Source organism: Nothoprocta perdicaria, unplaced genomic scaffold (assembly GCF_003342845.1).
Source record: "Nothoprocta perdicaria isolate Ctin4 unplaced genomic scaffold, notPer1 scaffold_34, whole genome shotgun sequence".
Lineage (NCBI taxonomy): Eukaryota > Metazoa > Chordata > Aves > Tinamiformes > Tinamidae > Nothoprocta > Nothoprocta perdicaria.
This window is the reverse complement of record NW_020455577.1, coordinates 4,547,646-4,562,433: the sequence shown is the minus strand read 5'-3', so window position 1 is coordinate 4,562,433 and position 14,788 is coordinate 4,547,646.

The window sequence follows — 14,788 nt, the reverse complement described above, 5'->3', positions numbered from 1 at the left end:
CCCTACCTGACTGCTGATGGAAGGGAAGGAGGTGGCGGGGGGCAAGTTTTTTGTGAAGCTGAAGATACAAAAAAAATAAATAAATAAATAAAGCCAGTAAGTTATTTTTGTATAACTCATTAGCAGAGCAGATACCTTCTCAAAATGACACCAAAAGGTGGCATTTCTGCCCAACCCTTGCTGGGGACAGGCATCCTGGCATCCTTCAGCATTTGCAAGGCCAATCACCCACCTTGCCTGTCCTGCTCCCTTTGGATTTTGTGCCTCTGTCAGGGCCCTTGGGCCAGCTCAGGTCCACACTTTCATGTGCCCATCACTGCCCAGCCAATCAACCCTATTCCAAAGCTTGGAGCATACAATTTTCTTTTGGAAAAGATTCTGTGATCTCTTGTGCTTTTCGGGCGGCCGTGTAAGATTTGGAGCTGAGGTTGCTCCTACATGTGATGGAGATGCACGTTCCAGACCCCACGTGCTGCCTGCAGCAGTACCCTTATCTACCAAAATTACATATAGCGACAGGAAACCCCATATGCTCTACACAGAACCATCCCATTAAGCAGTAAATACAATATATGGAGCTTCAGCTCTCATCCTCACATATTTAGCTTTCTGCTTGGAAAATCTTTTTTCCGATATTAATTTTGCAATGCATCCAGACACACCAATAATAAACACATCACATACGTGCTGCAAGTAAATGGCTTGGCCAGTGAATACGTAACACAGCAACATGTCCCTTTTTGGGAACCCTCACAGAGCGCCACTTCCTCAACAGCATTAGGTTTTTACCCATTTGACATCAAAATGGAACATTACTGGCTTTCCAAAGTGGTCATCATCAGACACTGGTAGTTTTTAATGACCTCTTGCTGTAACATTGAACGTTGAAGCAAACATTGCCCTAATTAAGCATCCTAGTATTTTTCCCACATTAAAATACATAGAGTTTAACATGCTTTTGGTTTGCAAGGCTGCTTACAAGCAATTCCCCCTTTTTTTTTTTTTTTGTTTTTTTTTTGTTTTTGGAGGAATGAGATATTCTTCACTAAGTGCTCGTGAGAGAGCAGCAATTACTTCCTATAGCTTTTTGTTCTCACTAACCCAAAAACCCATCTTCCGATGCAGCACCGATAAACTACTGCTGGGAGTCTATTTAAGTCTGATTTAAAAAAGGGAGAGAGAAAAAAAAAAAAAAAAGGTGTGGGGGGAGCCACAGCAGCACTTTATGGCATTTATAAGATGATCTTATCCTCACTGCAATATAGCCATTACATGGATTATGTTTGAAGTGGGGCAGCAAGGTCTGTTTCAGAACTGCATTATCTAAAGCACGGTAAAGCATTTTTCTCCTTTCAAAGCTGGTGACAAAACCTGGTGAAATTATTTTTTCCTCCACATAGGCACCTAGATAACACAAAAGTTCTCTGCATTTCCTGAATATTCCAAGGGGATGGTTCCTGTAGTTTATTATATGATGATGATTTATTCTGCATTGAACATTTCAGTAAACCTGCAGTCTCACATAGATCTGCCATGTAAATATTTGCATTTAATCAGACATATAATCCCCCCAGCAACGCAACAGGTCTCTCTGTCTTAGCATATGTGAAGAGAAACAGAGTTAAGATGAAAACAAGAACGTGCCATATATTAACAGCATCACTAAAATACAAATCTGAGCTGTGACACAGAGGCTCCAGTTCAACCAGATACAGAAAAAGACTCAGTACAAGGCGAGCATGGGAATAAATGAGACAAATTATTGTGAATGGAGTATGACTGGTTCATTAATACTGTATTGATTTTTTTCATATGTTTATATTATTTTTAAACTAAATAACTAAAAATATGGACAGTCCTAGTGCTTGAACTGAATTAGCCTTCTACAGCTTTAATATATACTGAAAACGTGAGACCCGGACACTTTCTATTCTATAACAAAGATGAGACCGAGGCAGGGGACAAGGAGCAGACACTGGCAGCACCTCCGCCCATGTCCCACATGGAGGAGTAGATTTTATGGCAAGGCTGAGAGAGGAGGAGCAGAACTAAAATGCAGAGGGTTGGTGCATTTCATCCCTCTCTATTGCGTGCAACCCGTATGGTTGTAATATTTTCACCCGATGAACCCAGGCGTCCTCCCGCTGTAATAACCTGCCTGGGTTGCTCATTTTCCTTCTGGTTGTAAAAAAAAAACACCCAACCCCTCAACGTTCTGAAATTGTTTCAGGACAATTAAGCTCCTGAAGAAGCCCAGAACGAGCATTTAACTTGCACACCTGAATGTCCAACTATATGCAGCACGAGATGGGGATCTAGATGGCAGCAGGGCGGCCTTGGTCCCCCCAGACACGTTCCTCCATCCCCGCGGAGCCCAAATCCATCGGCACTAACCTTGTGTGGGCCGCACACCTGGGAGCCCGGATATCCTCCACAGGTTTACAAGCAGTAAATCACAGAAATCACCAGCCTGCATTTAGAAACCCGGCTCCCATGCGGACACGCGTTGGAGCAGAACGTCAAGCAGAGCTCTGGTGGGAGCTGTGACGCTCCCCCTGCTCGCAGGCTTGCCGAGATCCAGCTTTGGAAGCCAACGCGGCCACGTGCCGGAGGCTGAGCCTGCCGGGCCCGCGGAGCCTGTGCCCTTACAGCTGAAGGGATGAGATGCAGGAACAGAAATACGAGGATTAGGTGCAGGAATACAAGATCCTCTGCTCGAGGATCCCTCTGCAGCTCTTACCAGGGAAGAGGAGCCTGATGCGCCGGCTCCAAGGGCTGGCCAGGGAATCCTATAGCAGTACAAAGGGACACGCATGACACACTGCCAGCACCAAACGAAGGGAAGAGAAAGCGTCGGGAAGTGCAGGGAGGCAGCAGGGCTCGTCTGCGGCAGGACAAGCCTCAGCTGGGCCTGGCTCCCAACAGCAGTCGCCCACTCCCCCAGCTGAGCTCAATTTGCTGATTAATTGCAAAATACCCAAGAAGACCCACGCAGAGCCTTTGTAGGCCCCAAGGAAACACTGGATCAAGCCTGGTTTTGGTAACCCTCGACTAGACCAAGGCGACTTCTGTTTCTGCTGACACACAATGTGGCAAAGACACCTCAACAACCGAAAGGCAGAGCAGCCCCTTCCCCTCGCGCTGAAGGACACTGAAGGCCTTGCACATGAACTTGCCAACACGGAGATGACTCGACAAGGCCTCAACAATAACGTGCTCCGTGTTTATAGGCAGTTCCTGGACATGGAGATCCGGGCGATACCGTTATTGTCTTTTACTTTCCCCCAATGGAGCTCCACTGTTGCGAGTGGATCGTTTCCAGGCATTCACTTGCATCACAAATCGAAACCTCTGCTAGTTAAAGCTTTCATACCAGTTTTGTGTGGTTCTGAAATTAATGCAATATTTCCTAATACAAAATAATGCAAAATTTGCCTGGCGTTTTGAATTACAAAAGCAATATATTCAGCCTACGCGTTTCAAAGGAAACGTGTAGCTTTCAATAAACGGGGACAGGCATTTCGGAAATCGCTTCTTAAAGCGTTGGAGCATTTAAAGCACTTCACAGTCAAATCTCCTTTTTCCTGTTTGCAAACAACAGCGGTGACACAATTTCATGCCATCCTTTCTTTGCATGGGCTATTCCTCGTACAAACGCCCTCTTAGCCCTCAACGGGGCTTCCCCACCAAGGAGGATATTTGTTATCTGTGGCCTTACCGAATATCCAAGAGCAGTTCATTCCAGTTTGTGGCATTCAGTCGCTCACATCTGTATTTCACAGCATGTGCTAGCGCATAAAAACAAATATTAATTTCCCCAAACTGAAGTTCTGAGTGGCACCTTCTCATGGCCAACCCATGAGCCCAACTGGAGGCAGCCTGGGCCACGTGCATGTGATGGATGCGGCCCATGAACCACTCAGGAAATCCCAGCACGTGTCACTGTTTTGCCACCGACCTGTCCTCACAGCTACTGCATCTTACACATCATGGTACTAACGGCCCAAGAGGGAGAGTGATGGCCAGAGCTGCCCAACGAACCCCACGGACCTTCCTCATCTAACCAAAGTGCCTTGCAAAGGAGGTAATCAAACTGACACTGCAAAAGCAAAATTGGATTTTTTAAATACTGTCATTTTTATCAATCTGATAAATTTTTCTTCAGCTGAAGATCATTGGTTTTTCATTTACCATAAATGATTCTTTTCAGGTTAACGTTCCATATTTAACTGACCCAAGTTATTTTCATTTTTTTCTACCGCATTTCAGACAAAAGCTATTTTTTATTGTGAAGTCATAAAACCCCATGAAAGCAGTTTACAATGGGAGCGTTGACATCCCCTCGACTGCAGCTGCACCAACCAAGGCAAATGTAAAAAGGAAAAAATTTCAAAGATAAGAATCAAAGTGCTTTATCAAAGTTGTTCATCCTATTACGCTCTCCACTTCTACAAACCTTTTAATGTAGAAAGTCACCTGCTGGACAGGAAGCTGCTGGTAAGAATCTGGATATAAAAGCGTTTTTCAGTTACAGTTTGTGCCCGAAATGCCAATAGGATTTCCTGTGTGGATTTTTCTTTTAATTAATTTTGCCTCAAAGGAAGTTCTAAAGTGTGGAGAGCTAGTGATTTTTCTTTTCCTTTTTAACATACAGAATTGGATTTAGTGTAATAATTAAAAGTCATATTCTGTTCCCATTCGACAGTCAATGTGCCACCTCTGAAATATCACGTATTAGCCCAGGTTTACGCTTCTGAGGCTGAAATCAGAATCTGACTCTCGAGTCCTTGAATGTTGTTCTTGGCATAACCTTGGAAATACTGAAAAGAGGCTAAATGAAACCAAGTGTACTTGTATCGGAGCAGGCATGCATTTTCAAACAGGCAAACATATTCCAGAAGAAAAAAAGTAGAGATGTTTTAATGTACTGACAAAGTGATAAAATAGTTTGGAGATTTTAGAATTATCCTGAGTGAATTAAAAATGTAATTGTTTTCCCTATCAAACTCCCTACACATTCGCTGCCATATAGCAGTCTCACAACAGATATTTTAACAGTGTCAGTAAGACGCTACTGGATTGGTTTTTCTGAAGACCTTGATGGATCATAAACAAGAGAGAGAGATGCATTTCACTTCATTGAGGTGTAGCACCATTACTGAAATATTTTTAGGAATAATGCAAAGTTTGTATTAGTTAAATAAAATCAAAATCCTCCAGTAGATCATGTTGACAAGCACCACAAAAATAGCAAAATCTGTTGGACTAAGCTAAACTCGCTTAGTTTCTCAGCGTAAGTCAATGGTATCTAGTGAAGTATATGTACACCATAAAATGGTGTCTTCCTTTGCTCGGCCTACCAGTTGCACTGCAGGATCTACCCAGCCACTACTCCTATTATCACGAGAAAAGTTCTCCAAAGATGTTAGCCCTAAGAGTTGAGAGACTGGAAAGGCCACTTGAGAAGGAAAAAACAAAGTAAAATTGAGATGGGAGCAATCTAGAAATTGCTATGGACTCACAGAAGGAAACAGATGGGCAAAACACAAATTTGCCTGCACTTAACACAAATTCATGAAGTCTATGCAGGAGTGAAGATTTTGTACTTTCTCTATGGAATATGATGTTAAATTGAAAACTTTTCACACTTCCCTCCCAATTTGATTGAAATACTTCACTCGGTTGAACTGAAGCAAACCACACTCTTTGAGGCAATGCACCCTATGGCCAAAGGGAGGTGGTTCTAAGCCCATGTCATCACCTTGCTCTTGCTCCAGGACGATATCCCGTGGCTCTTCCATCACTGGTGCCATGCCAGGGTGCACTGTGACTTGTGAGAGCCCGTGCATCCTTCCCAGATTACCTCAGGGCTCTTCTCACGTCCTAGAGCTCCTAGTCCCTTTTTAATCTAGTTTAAACAGTGGCACATAGAACTGCGAGGAATCCTGGGGGCTTGGCAAGGAGCCCACCTGGATGTTCTGCACATCTACCACCAAGGATGGGCTTTGCCTCGCTCTGCATGCCCTTCACCACCTTAGAAATGCCTCCTTCTCCAAAGGGCTTCTCTTCGCCACACAGATCTCCTTGACGCTGAACGCACCGCACAACATCAGATCCCTTCCAAGGGCACAGTAATGTATAATGAAGCAGGCTTTAATTAGGTTTTTCCCAGGCACTGAGCTAGCCAGGGGCCAGCTGTGCCATTCCTGGCCTTGCCCTCCTGCTGCTATGGAGAAGATGGGACATTCCAGCCACATCCTGTTCAGGCCAATGCGGAAGGAGAAATTTCAGGGATACAGAGTGATCCCATAAGCACCACTGTTTCATATAGTTCTGAAATACATTTTTTCATCACCCCGTATCAAAGAAAATGAGCACAATTTGCTGATACTGCATTTTCATGCACATGTTATTTCAAAATTCCCATTACTTCTGTGGGTTGTTTTTTTTTTTTTTTCCCCTCTCCTATTTATGTTACCTTATTTCTTTCTTAACCTATTTTTCTCCATTCTCTGAGAGGCCTTCTGAAATGAAAAGCAGCCTTGCAAACCCATCATGCACCAAAGCAAAGTTGGGTTATCTGACTCACATAAAGCAACAGAACATCTGCCAATGTTCTCCCAATACCTCTACCTCTCCAATCTCCACCATGCCCTCCAATGAGGACGCTTCCACCTGTTGGTTTTAAGCTCCTACATGATTATTTCCTTCAGAACCCATCCCTTCTGTGCTGCTGCCAGGGCTATGAAGCAGCCCTGCTGTTTCTAGACCCTTTGTCATTTATTAGACCTCAACCACAAGCTTGGCTGCCTCTCGGCTGCCTCTCTTCCCAAGGCTGCGGTACAGATCCATTTAATTTGCCGTCAACAAGAAACCGTGCCATGCCGTCAGTCACAGCTGTTGTTCTTTGCAGCTCTTCCAGTTCCTTTTGGGACTTCTACCAGACTCGCCTGTAATGTTCGAGATAACCGTGGAGCCCACATTTCAGTGGAATTGTAATATTTTTCTCATCTTCTCCCCGGATGTTTTGTTAACGTGCGTTTTCTCTCCAAATGGTGTTGAGCATTGAGCCAGTTTTATTGAACTAATCACAATGACTCTAATAGTTCCCCCCTGAATGGCAACTGCTAGGTCTGAATGCATATTTAATTATGTGCATTCCTTTGCATTTACCAAGATTGAATTTCACCTGCCATTCAGCTTCCTCATATCCCATTTTACCTCTTCAGAGTCAGCCTTAGTTTGGAGTATTCCAAAAAAATTTAATCAATCAACAGCCTGTTTCTTGTAAATAATCTAGGCAAGGGGTGATTATTTATGAGCACATTGAGCTGAATCTCTATTCTAGGAGCCAGATGGGAAATCCTCCTGTTGAAATGCAGGTTCCCAGTGCAAGACTCCCATGCAATGCCGCTACTGTGAAGATACAAGGCTTAATTTGGGGATTGAGGGTGTTTTGATTTGGATCGTCCTCTCTCTTTTGCGTTATAAAAATAATTATTCCACACAGTATTGTAAATGTTAGAAGCTGCTACAACACAACAGCATTTTCAAAACAAATCTCTTGAACAGAAAACTGTTTTAGTTTGGACTCTTTATAACATACTATTCATAGTGTGAATTTTTGCATAAAAAGCTTTGCAAATATTGAATTAGACCTTTTCTTTTTTAAGAGGAGAAACAAACAAGAAGTGTTTACTGAACTAAAAAAAAAAGATCAGAAGACGACAAGTTTCCTCAAAAACGTCACAGACTCTAACGATAGCAACTACAGCAAGTGACAAGGCCAACACTACAGACAAGTTTTGGGGTGTCTTGGTCTTCAACCAAGACTGGTTCGCTTGTATCTGTTTGGTTTATTGGAATACACAATTAGCTCACTAACAATACTCATCATGAGATAACTTATTCAAATGCAGAAAAATACCTATTATGCCATTTGAAATAGACAGAAATGAGAAAGAGATGGGAGGAAAGAAGAGAGCTACAATTCCAGGACTAGTTTTCAAAGGAAAAACCTTCACACCCATTACTGTGCAGGCACCTGCTGCAGATTAACCTGGATATTACGTATTTCCTCGCAGAAACCGCTGGGGATAATCACATCCTGCTCCCCAGAGCATGAAACTTCCTGAGGATGCAGGCAGCAATCACAAGGGGAAGCCTATGCCCACTTAGTAATCCTATCTTGACAGGCAGCATCCTACCCAGGAAAAAAATGAACTTCCTCATTAATACTAATTAATTCTCATTTTATATTCCTTATTACATTGTCTCTGCAGTAGTTCTGTAAGCTTGTTCTCCATGGCCTAATTTTTCCAGACTTTTTGAAACTTGTGAGCTTGCTGAGCTGAAGAAATCTTTCTTTTCTTTCCTTTACTCATGTGTGTGTGCTTGTCTGCCACTTCTATCCAAGCTCCTAGAGCTCTGCTTAAGAGTTAAAAATTGCAATAAAATTGAAATATGTTAATATAAAAATGAAGAATGGGATTTGTCTTACCATATTAAGAAGATTAAGCAATGGCTGGAGAGTCCTGGACCATCTAGGGTTTAACTTCTACTTGTCAAAGCTGTTTCCTCGTCTCTATAAAGACACTACATTATAGTCCTTTCCCAAGGTCAGGGTACTCTGTCTCTGCAAGTGAAAAACATGAAAGAGATTTATTAAGCAGCAACATCCACCTATGCATTTTATCTTTGCGCAGTATAAACACCTACGAGAGACTTGAAGCACAGTTTAAGAGAAATCCAAATGAATTATAAATGATGATAAAGTCTAACTTCATTCAGAACTGATGGGGTTGCATCATTTAATGCTGTCAGTAATGGGGCTGCCATTCTTTGCATGGATGTGTGCCGTACTCCGTCCATCAGTGACCTGCCAGGGTACTTCAGAGCAGCTTGCAATGAGATAATTATTGTAGGCGTCGTCTGTATTTTAATGAGCTTTAAAAACTGTAATCAGTTCACAGGAAGCTGTAGAAATACCAGCAATCGTCTTAACAATTCCCATGGCCCACACAGATGTAAACATGTGTGTGTGTATGCATATATATATATATAAAAATATATATATTTAAAACATAGTATCTTAAGAGTATACACTCCCATTATATAAAGCAGGGATAAAATACTCCCAAACAGGGGGATTTTTAAAGATCGCATTACAGTATATCTAAAAAAGAAAACCAAACAGTACTATCATTGATACTATTTGTTCATCCTGAAGACGAATTATACTGCTCTCTGCCTCGTGTCGCTTTCTATGGGAGTTAAGTAAAACTTGCAAACAAATTGTCTTAAATGTTGATGTTGATCAGTCCATATTGATGTATTTAAAAAAATCTTTTTTCTTACTCTATAATCTAAACAACTCAGCAGATGAAGAATACAGCCAGAAAAAAAATCTCATTTCTTCTCATTTCAATTCTCATTGTGTTTTTTTTTTTTTTAAGTAAACTTTTTTTTTAATCAAAAGTAAACTATTCAATGTTTAAATCAAATGGTGTCGGCACAGTTCCCACCATGGAGAACTTCAGTTCCTCTTGGTTTCCCTTCTTTCTCCTCGCAAGGATTCAACACTAGATCTACAAGGCAATGGTGGGGGGAAGCCAGATCTGCTCAGCAGATCAAATAAAAATCGAATTTAAACCAATTCAGTGCTCCAAAATGAACTTTGAAAGAGCTTTTGGATACCAAGAGTTGCCTTCTCCTTTTCAACAAGCCCTGGGCTTCCAGTGAAGAAACCTTCCCCGCTTGCTCCTATTTAGCCTAATGTGCTAAATCCAAGTTCATGATTCTGCAATTCCCTGGATCTCATTTTTTTTCCAGACCTTGGTTTATTTATAACACGCATCTCTCTCTGGAGATTCTCATAAGAATCTGCTGAGGATTTTTACTAGAGGCTTTATTGCTTGAGCAGCAGAGCCAGAAAACACAACTTTCCCTAATTCTCAATCCTGAGAACGCTTTTCCAACTGCGAGTACTCGAAACGCTAACCTGAACGAGTTACCCAAGCATGTACCCGTAAGCAACCACACAATATTTACAGACCAAGCAGCCCAGAGCTCAGGACCTGCATAGATTATTGCTGCTGCAGCCAGGCAAAGCTCCTCTCTTCCATTAGATTTGGTCCTATTAGAAGTGGAACTATCCAGATAGGCTGCAAGAAATAGGGAAAAGCCCAGGAAGAAAAGATTTTACTGACGAATGTCACAGAATGGTGCTGCACATACCGGGCTATGAAGTTTGAAGCACTTTCTTCCGTCTCTTGGTTATTCCATGCTGGGTGCACTTTTGCCTATCATCCTTTTGCTAAAGAGCTGTGTTCGCCCCCAGCCCAGAATATCTCCACAACATGTCACTTTGGATCATGTACTTATCATACCGTAAAGATTCTTGGAATCAAATTCCAACAAAAAAAATGTCATCGGATCCCCTGGGTATTCTTTAGGTTGACACAGGCTATTTAAATGGTAATAGCTGCAAATGCTCGCATACAGTATTTCTCCTGAATGTGCTAATCTTCCTCTCCCAAAACCACCACTGGTGATTATTTCATGCTGAAGGCTACACAGAAATCCTAAAAATCTTTAAATTGGATTAATCAGGATACTTGAAGTTTGATGTTTTCATGAACATCAGCAGATCAACAGAACAGGACTCGATATCTCAAAACAAAGATGCACACATTTTGTTTCTTCTATTTAGGGTTCCTAAGTGCTATAGGGCTGAACTTCAGGTTTAGTGCCATAAAAATGAATAACAAATTGATTAACCTGACAGAAACAAAGGAAAACTATGGATTCAACTAGACCTGAGAAGGCATTTTGCTGAAATGAATTTTGCATATTGACCTAACCTGAAGCACTTCAAATACTTTAGCCCTTAAAAGCATTCATTTTGAAGCAAATCAGTAATAGACAAAAATGAAAGAAATAAAGCATTGCTATTTTAGATAGAACAATATTGTGAATGTGTACATTCATATAAATTTGCACGTAGCTCTAGTCTGTTCGCGTAAGTACCATAAAAAGAAAGGATAGGAGGACAAACATGCAGGAGACTTCACTCTCCCCATGTTTACACCTTCATTGAATGGGATCGTCTCCAAAGGCAGCAGGATCATTGAGAGATTGTGACCCACCGTGCTGGAAACATCGCTCTGCATACAGTAAGAAATAAATAAATAAAGCAAAAAGCTTTTTCAAACAAAACGGACAATATAGACAAAAAAAAATAAAAAAATCACACCAGGTTTAACAGATTTTGCACTGAGTCCTCTGGAGGAAACCAGAACAGCGCAGATGACTCATAAAATTATCCAAATTTGTATGAGCTGACAGGCTGATCAGATATGCTGATATTTTACTTCACGTTCAGATGGGATTAAGCCGTTTAATACAAGCTCAGCAACCAATATTTGAATTGGGTAGATGCTTCAGATAAACCACCCGGCCGTGGGGAGATGGTGCAGCCTCACGGGTGCTCAATGCCCTCGTGTTCCTGAGTCACCCAAGACAGAGTTGGCTGCAAAGAAAGGCTGAGAAGGGTACGAGGAGCTCAGGATGGGCCATGGGGATGTGCAGTGGTTAAGGCAGATGAGCAATAAACCGCAGTCCGCAACCACAAATTAGTGGTAGCCCCCAGGGACACTGCACACGACGGTGGAGACTTCCATCCGCTCAACGTTTTGGGCTTCATTCCAGGGAAATCAGCCCAATTCCAGGCTTTTCAGATGGAGCTTTTACTGTTCCCCAGTGGGAGTAAGGCTGCTGCACACAGCCTTTGGTCTTAACCTATATTTTATAGGTGTAAACTTTACTGCAACTTTATATACTTTGAAGACAACACATAGAATTGTTTGACGCATTTAGCATGACAAACGAGATGAAATGATATTTTGCTGCTACACAAGAGTTGGAAGTGCACGGGTACGTTTGTCTGGAGGCCCCTTTCATCCCAGAGATGCAGCTTGGATCTTCCAAAAGATGCTTTGGCTTTTGCTGACCCTCGACAGCTCCAGGAGCAACATTATTTACCTACCAGAATATTTAGCCTGCTTTACCAAACTGGGCTGCAGTGACATAAGAGGGATACCGAAGCATCACTATGGCACACTGTTGTCTTGGGACTTGTTGTACCTGGCACAAATTATTGTAAATGGTGACAAAAAAAAAAAATGCTGTAAACTCAGAGACTTTAACTCTCAAACCTACTGTATTCTTGAGCCAAACAACTTCAGAAGAAGATTGAACTTGCTGGGTGAATTTTGATGACTTCCAATTTTAATACAATAGCATTACAATTACCATATTAGTAAAAACAGACAAAGAACACAAATCAGGGAAGCATAATAAGAAACAACGGATGATGGCATTTGCATTTCACAGAATATTCAGTGTAAGTGAATTTTTCTTCTTCTACTCGGCATCACAAATGTAAGCGTCTTGGAAGCTCACTGCAGTAAGCATTATGTGTTCGTTTAAGGAATTTTATTTGCATTTGATTTGCCTTCAGTTGCTGAATAGGATATTAATTTTGGAGGTTTATAAGCACTTCTTATGAAATAAAGCCACGATCCAAAGATGAGGAATCTACATGTTTTTTCAACAGTTTTCACTCAGCACTACTCTGTTTTTATTACATGTTTGAAAGTGGAATATCTTAGCACAAAATAATTTGATTTGTTTAAAGCTATATGCTCAGTTATTCCTTTGAAGCTGTTTTTGACGTAGATTATAGCAACCTTTTCATTAGCAGAGATTAATAGGTTTTATCAATTTTGCATGCTACTTCTACAGTGAAACAGGGCAGAACTCTGCTCAACTTGGGCTCTGAAGCTTTGGCCAAGTTCACAAGTCAAGACTGGAGAAACAACTGGACAGATCCTATGAACAATCACTGAGACCAGAATGATCCTCAACTTTTAACACAAAACTTGGTATTTTTTTACGCCTAACTTCCCTACCTCGATGGAAATGGTGAGCAACAGAAAACAGAAGTGGAGAGAGAAACCTAGGTAAGATAAAGCATTTTTTTGTTGCAGTGAGGCTGAAAAGCTCTAAGTTGACCAGATACCACAGGCATGAATAACGGGCAAACAAAATAAGCAAGAGCTTTGCTAGATTAGATCTAACAGAACTTGAGGGAAAATTAAGCTAAACATGAATACAGAGGCATAAGAAGGGAAAATAAAGATTAGGTAAAACAGTGTGACACATATCATAAACCTAAAGATGGGAAAAGCAGCATGTGGTCAAAATAGTATTGGGAATAAAATTAACCTTGCACAGTCATCATAGACTAAAGGGAGGGAAGAAGCATGGTAGAAAAAATCCTTATTCACATCTTGCAAACTCCCCTTTTTCCAAAAAAAAAAAAAAAAAAAAAAGGATTGCTGTAAAGGTTACACCCCAAATCCTGCCAAGCACCTTACTCTAACCGTGGTCACTGCAGGAATGTGGCCTGTGTTTAAGGTGAAAGGATATAAGCACAGATAAACCTGGATCTTCCATCCATTACAAGTAGGGTTTGAACCTCTCTGCTGTTTCTGCAAGTCCTGTGAGGACCTTTATTGAAGCAGACATTGAATGGCCTGTGGGATGCAATTCCCTTGGAGATTGTTACTGGGACGTCCACCCACCTCCACATTAATGAATTAGGGATGTTCTTCTGTGAGACTAGAGAATGTAATTATGTATTTTAAAGCTGGAAACGCTCCTGGAGAATTGAGCAATTTTGTGGCTGCTCTGCCATAGCGCCAGCTGCACCAGCACTAGGTCCTAATGACGGCAAAAGCAGCAGATCCAGGATTCATGCTGGTTATTTTGTAAAACATGGGCCACTGGGAGTCATGTTCTGTTAGGAGATCTGTGAGCTTTTGAACTCCAACAATTAATAGAGAAAAATTAGTTCATGGCTTTTAGGGTGCAGGGGAGGCTGCCTAACAGCTGGTGAAATTCAATGGCTCGTTTAATTCACTTTTTAGAGCCAGAAATAGACAAAAGTTTAGTGTATTCAGAAACTCCTCAAAAGTGGTAGGAGCTACTTTTCATAACAAATTCATCAGTATGGGTGATCTGGCTGAGGATTCATTAAAAGGAAATTTTAAATTGCAGACCATCTGTTAGTAATGAGTAAGGAATATATACTGAAGCAATTTCTGATGGGTCTAATGTGCAATTTGTAGTTGCACAGAATTCCTTGACTTAAAACTTTTCTTCCACACGGATTGACTCCAAACTTTCTTTTTTTCTTGTTTAATAAGAGAAAATTCATTATTTCTGAGCTGTTATCAAAGAACGTGGGAAGCAAATGTTATCCAAACGTTTTTGAGAGGCTGCCTTTAAGAGTGGGTCTGCAAGCATTCATAAAGTCACTTCAATCCTATTCCTGACTGTCGGGAGGCTCTTCTAGGTTCAGAGATCCACCCACGCTGCCAAACACCCCTTCAGCTGCAAGACCGTGGGCTTATGTAATTTCTTAATTCAAGGACTAAAGAACGCTGACACTTTCTGTTCCTTAGAACATTTTTCCCTGGTTAAAATTCGATTTCTATTGGAAAGTTAAAGTTAAAAGTTCAAATCACCATTTCTAGCAGACTCCTCCTTTCTCCTAACCCCTCAGACATCATTTACTCACCACGTGAAGTATCGTTGCAAAGAAGCAATGGTAGGAGGCTGCTAAAAAGCAGTCGCTTTCCTGGTCTTTGCAATAGGAGGATTTATTTCTACAGTTCATTTGGATGTGAACTAGGGGGAAAGTCCTGTGGTTGTGCATGTCCAT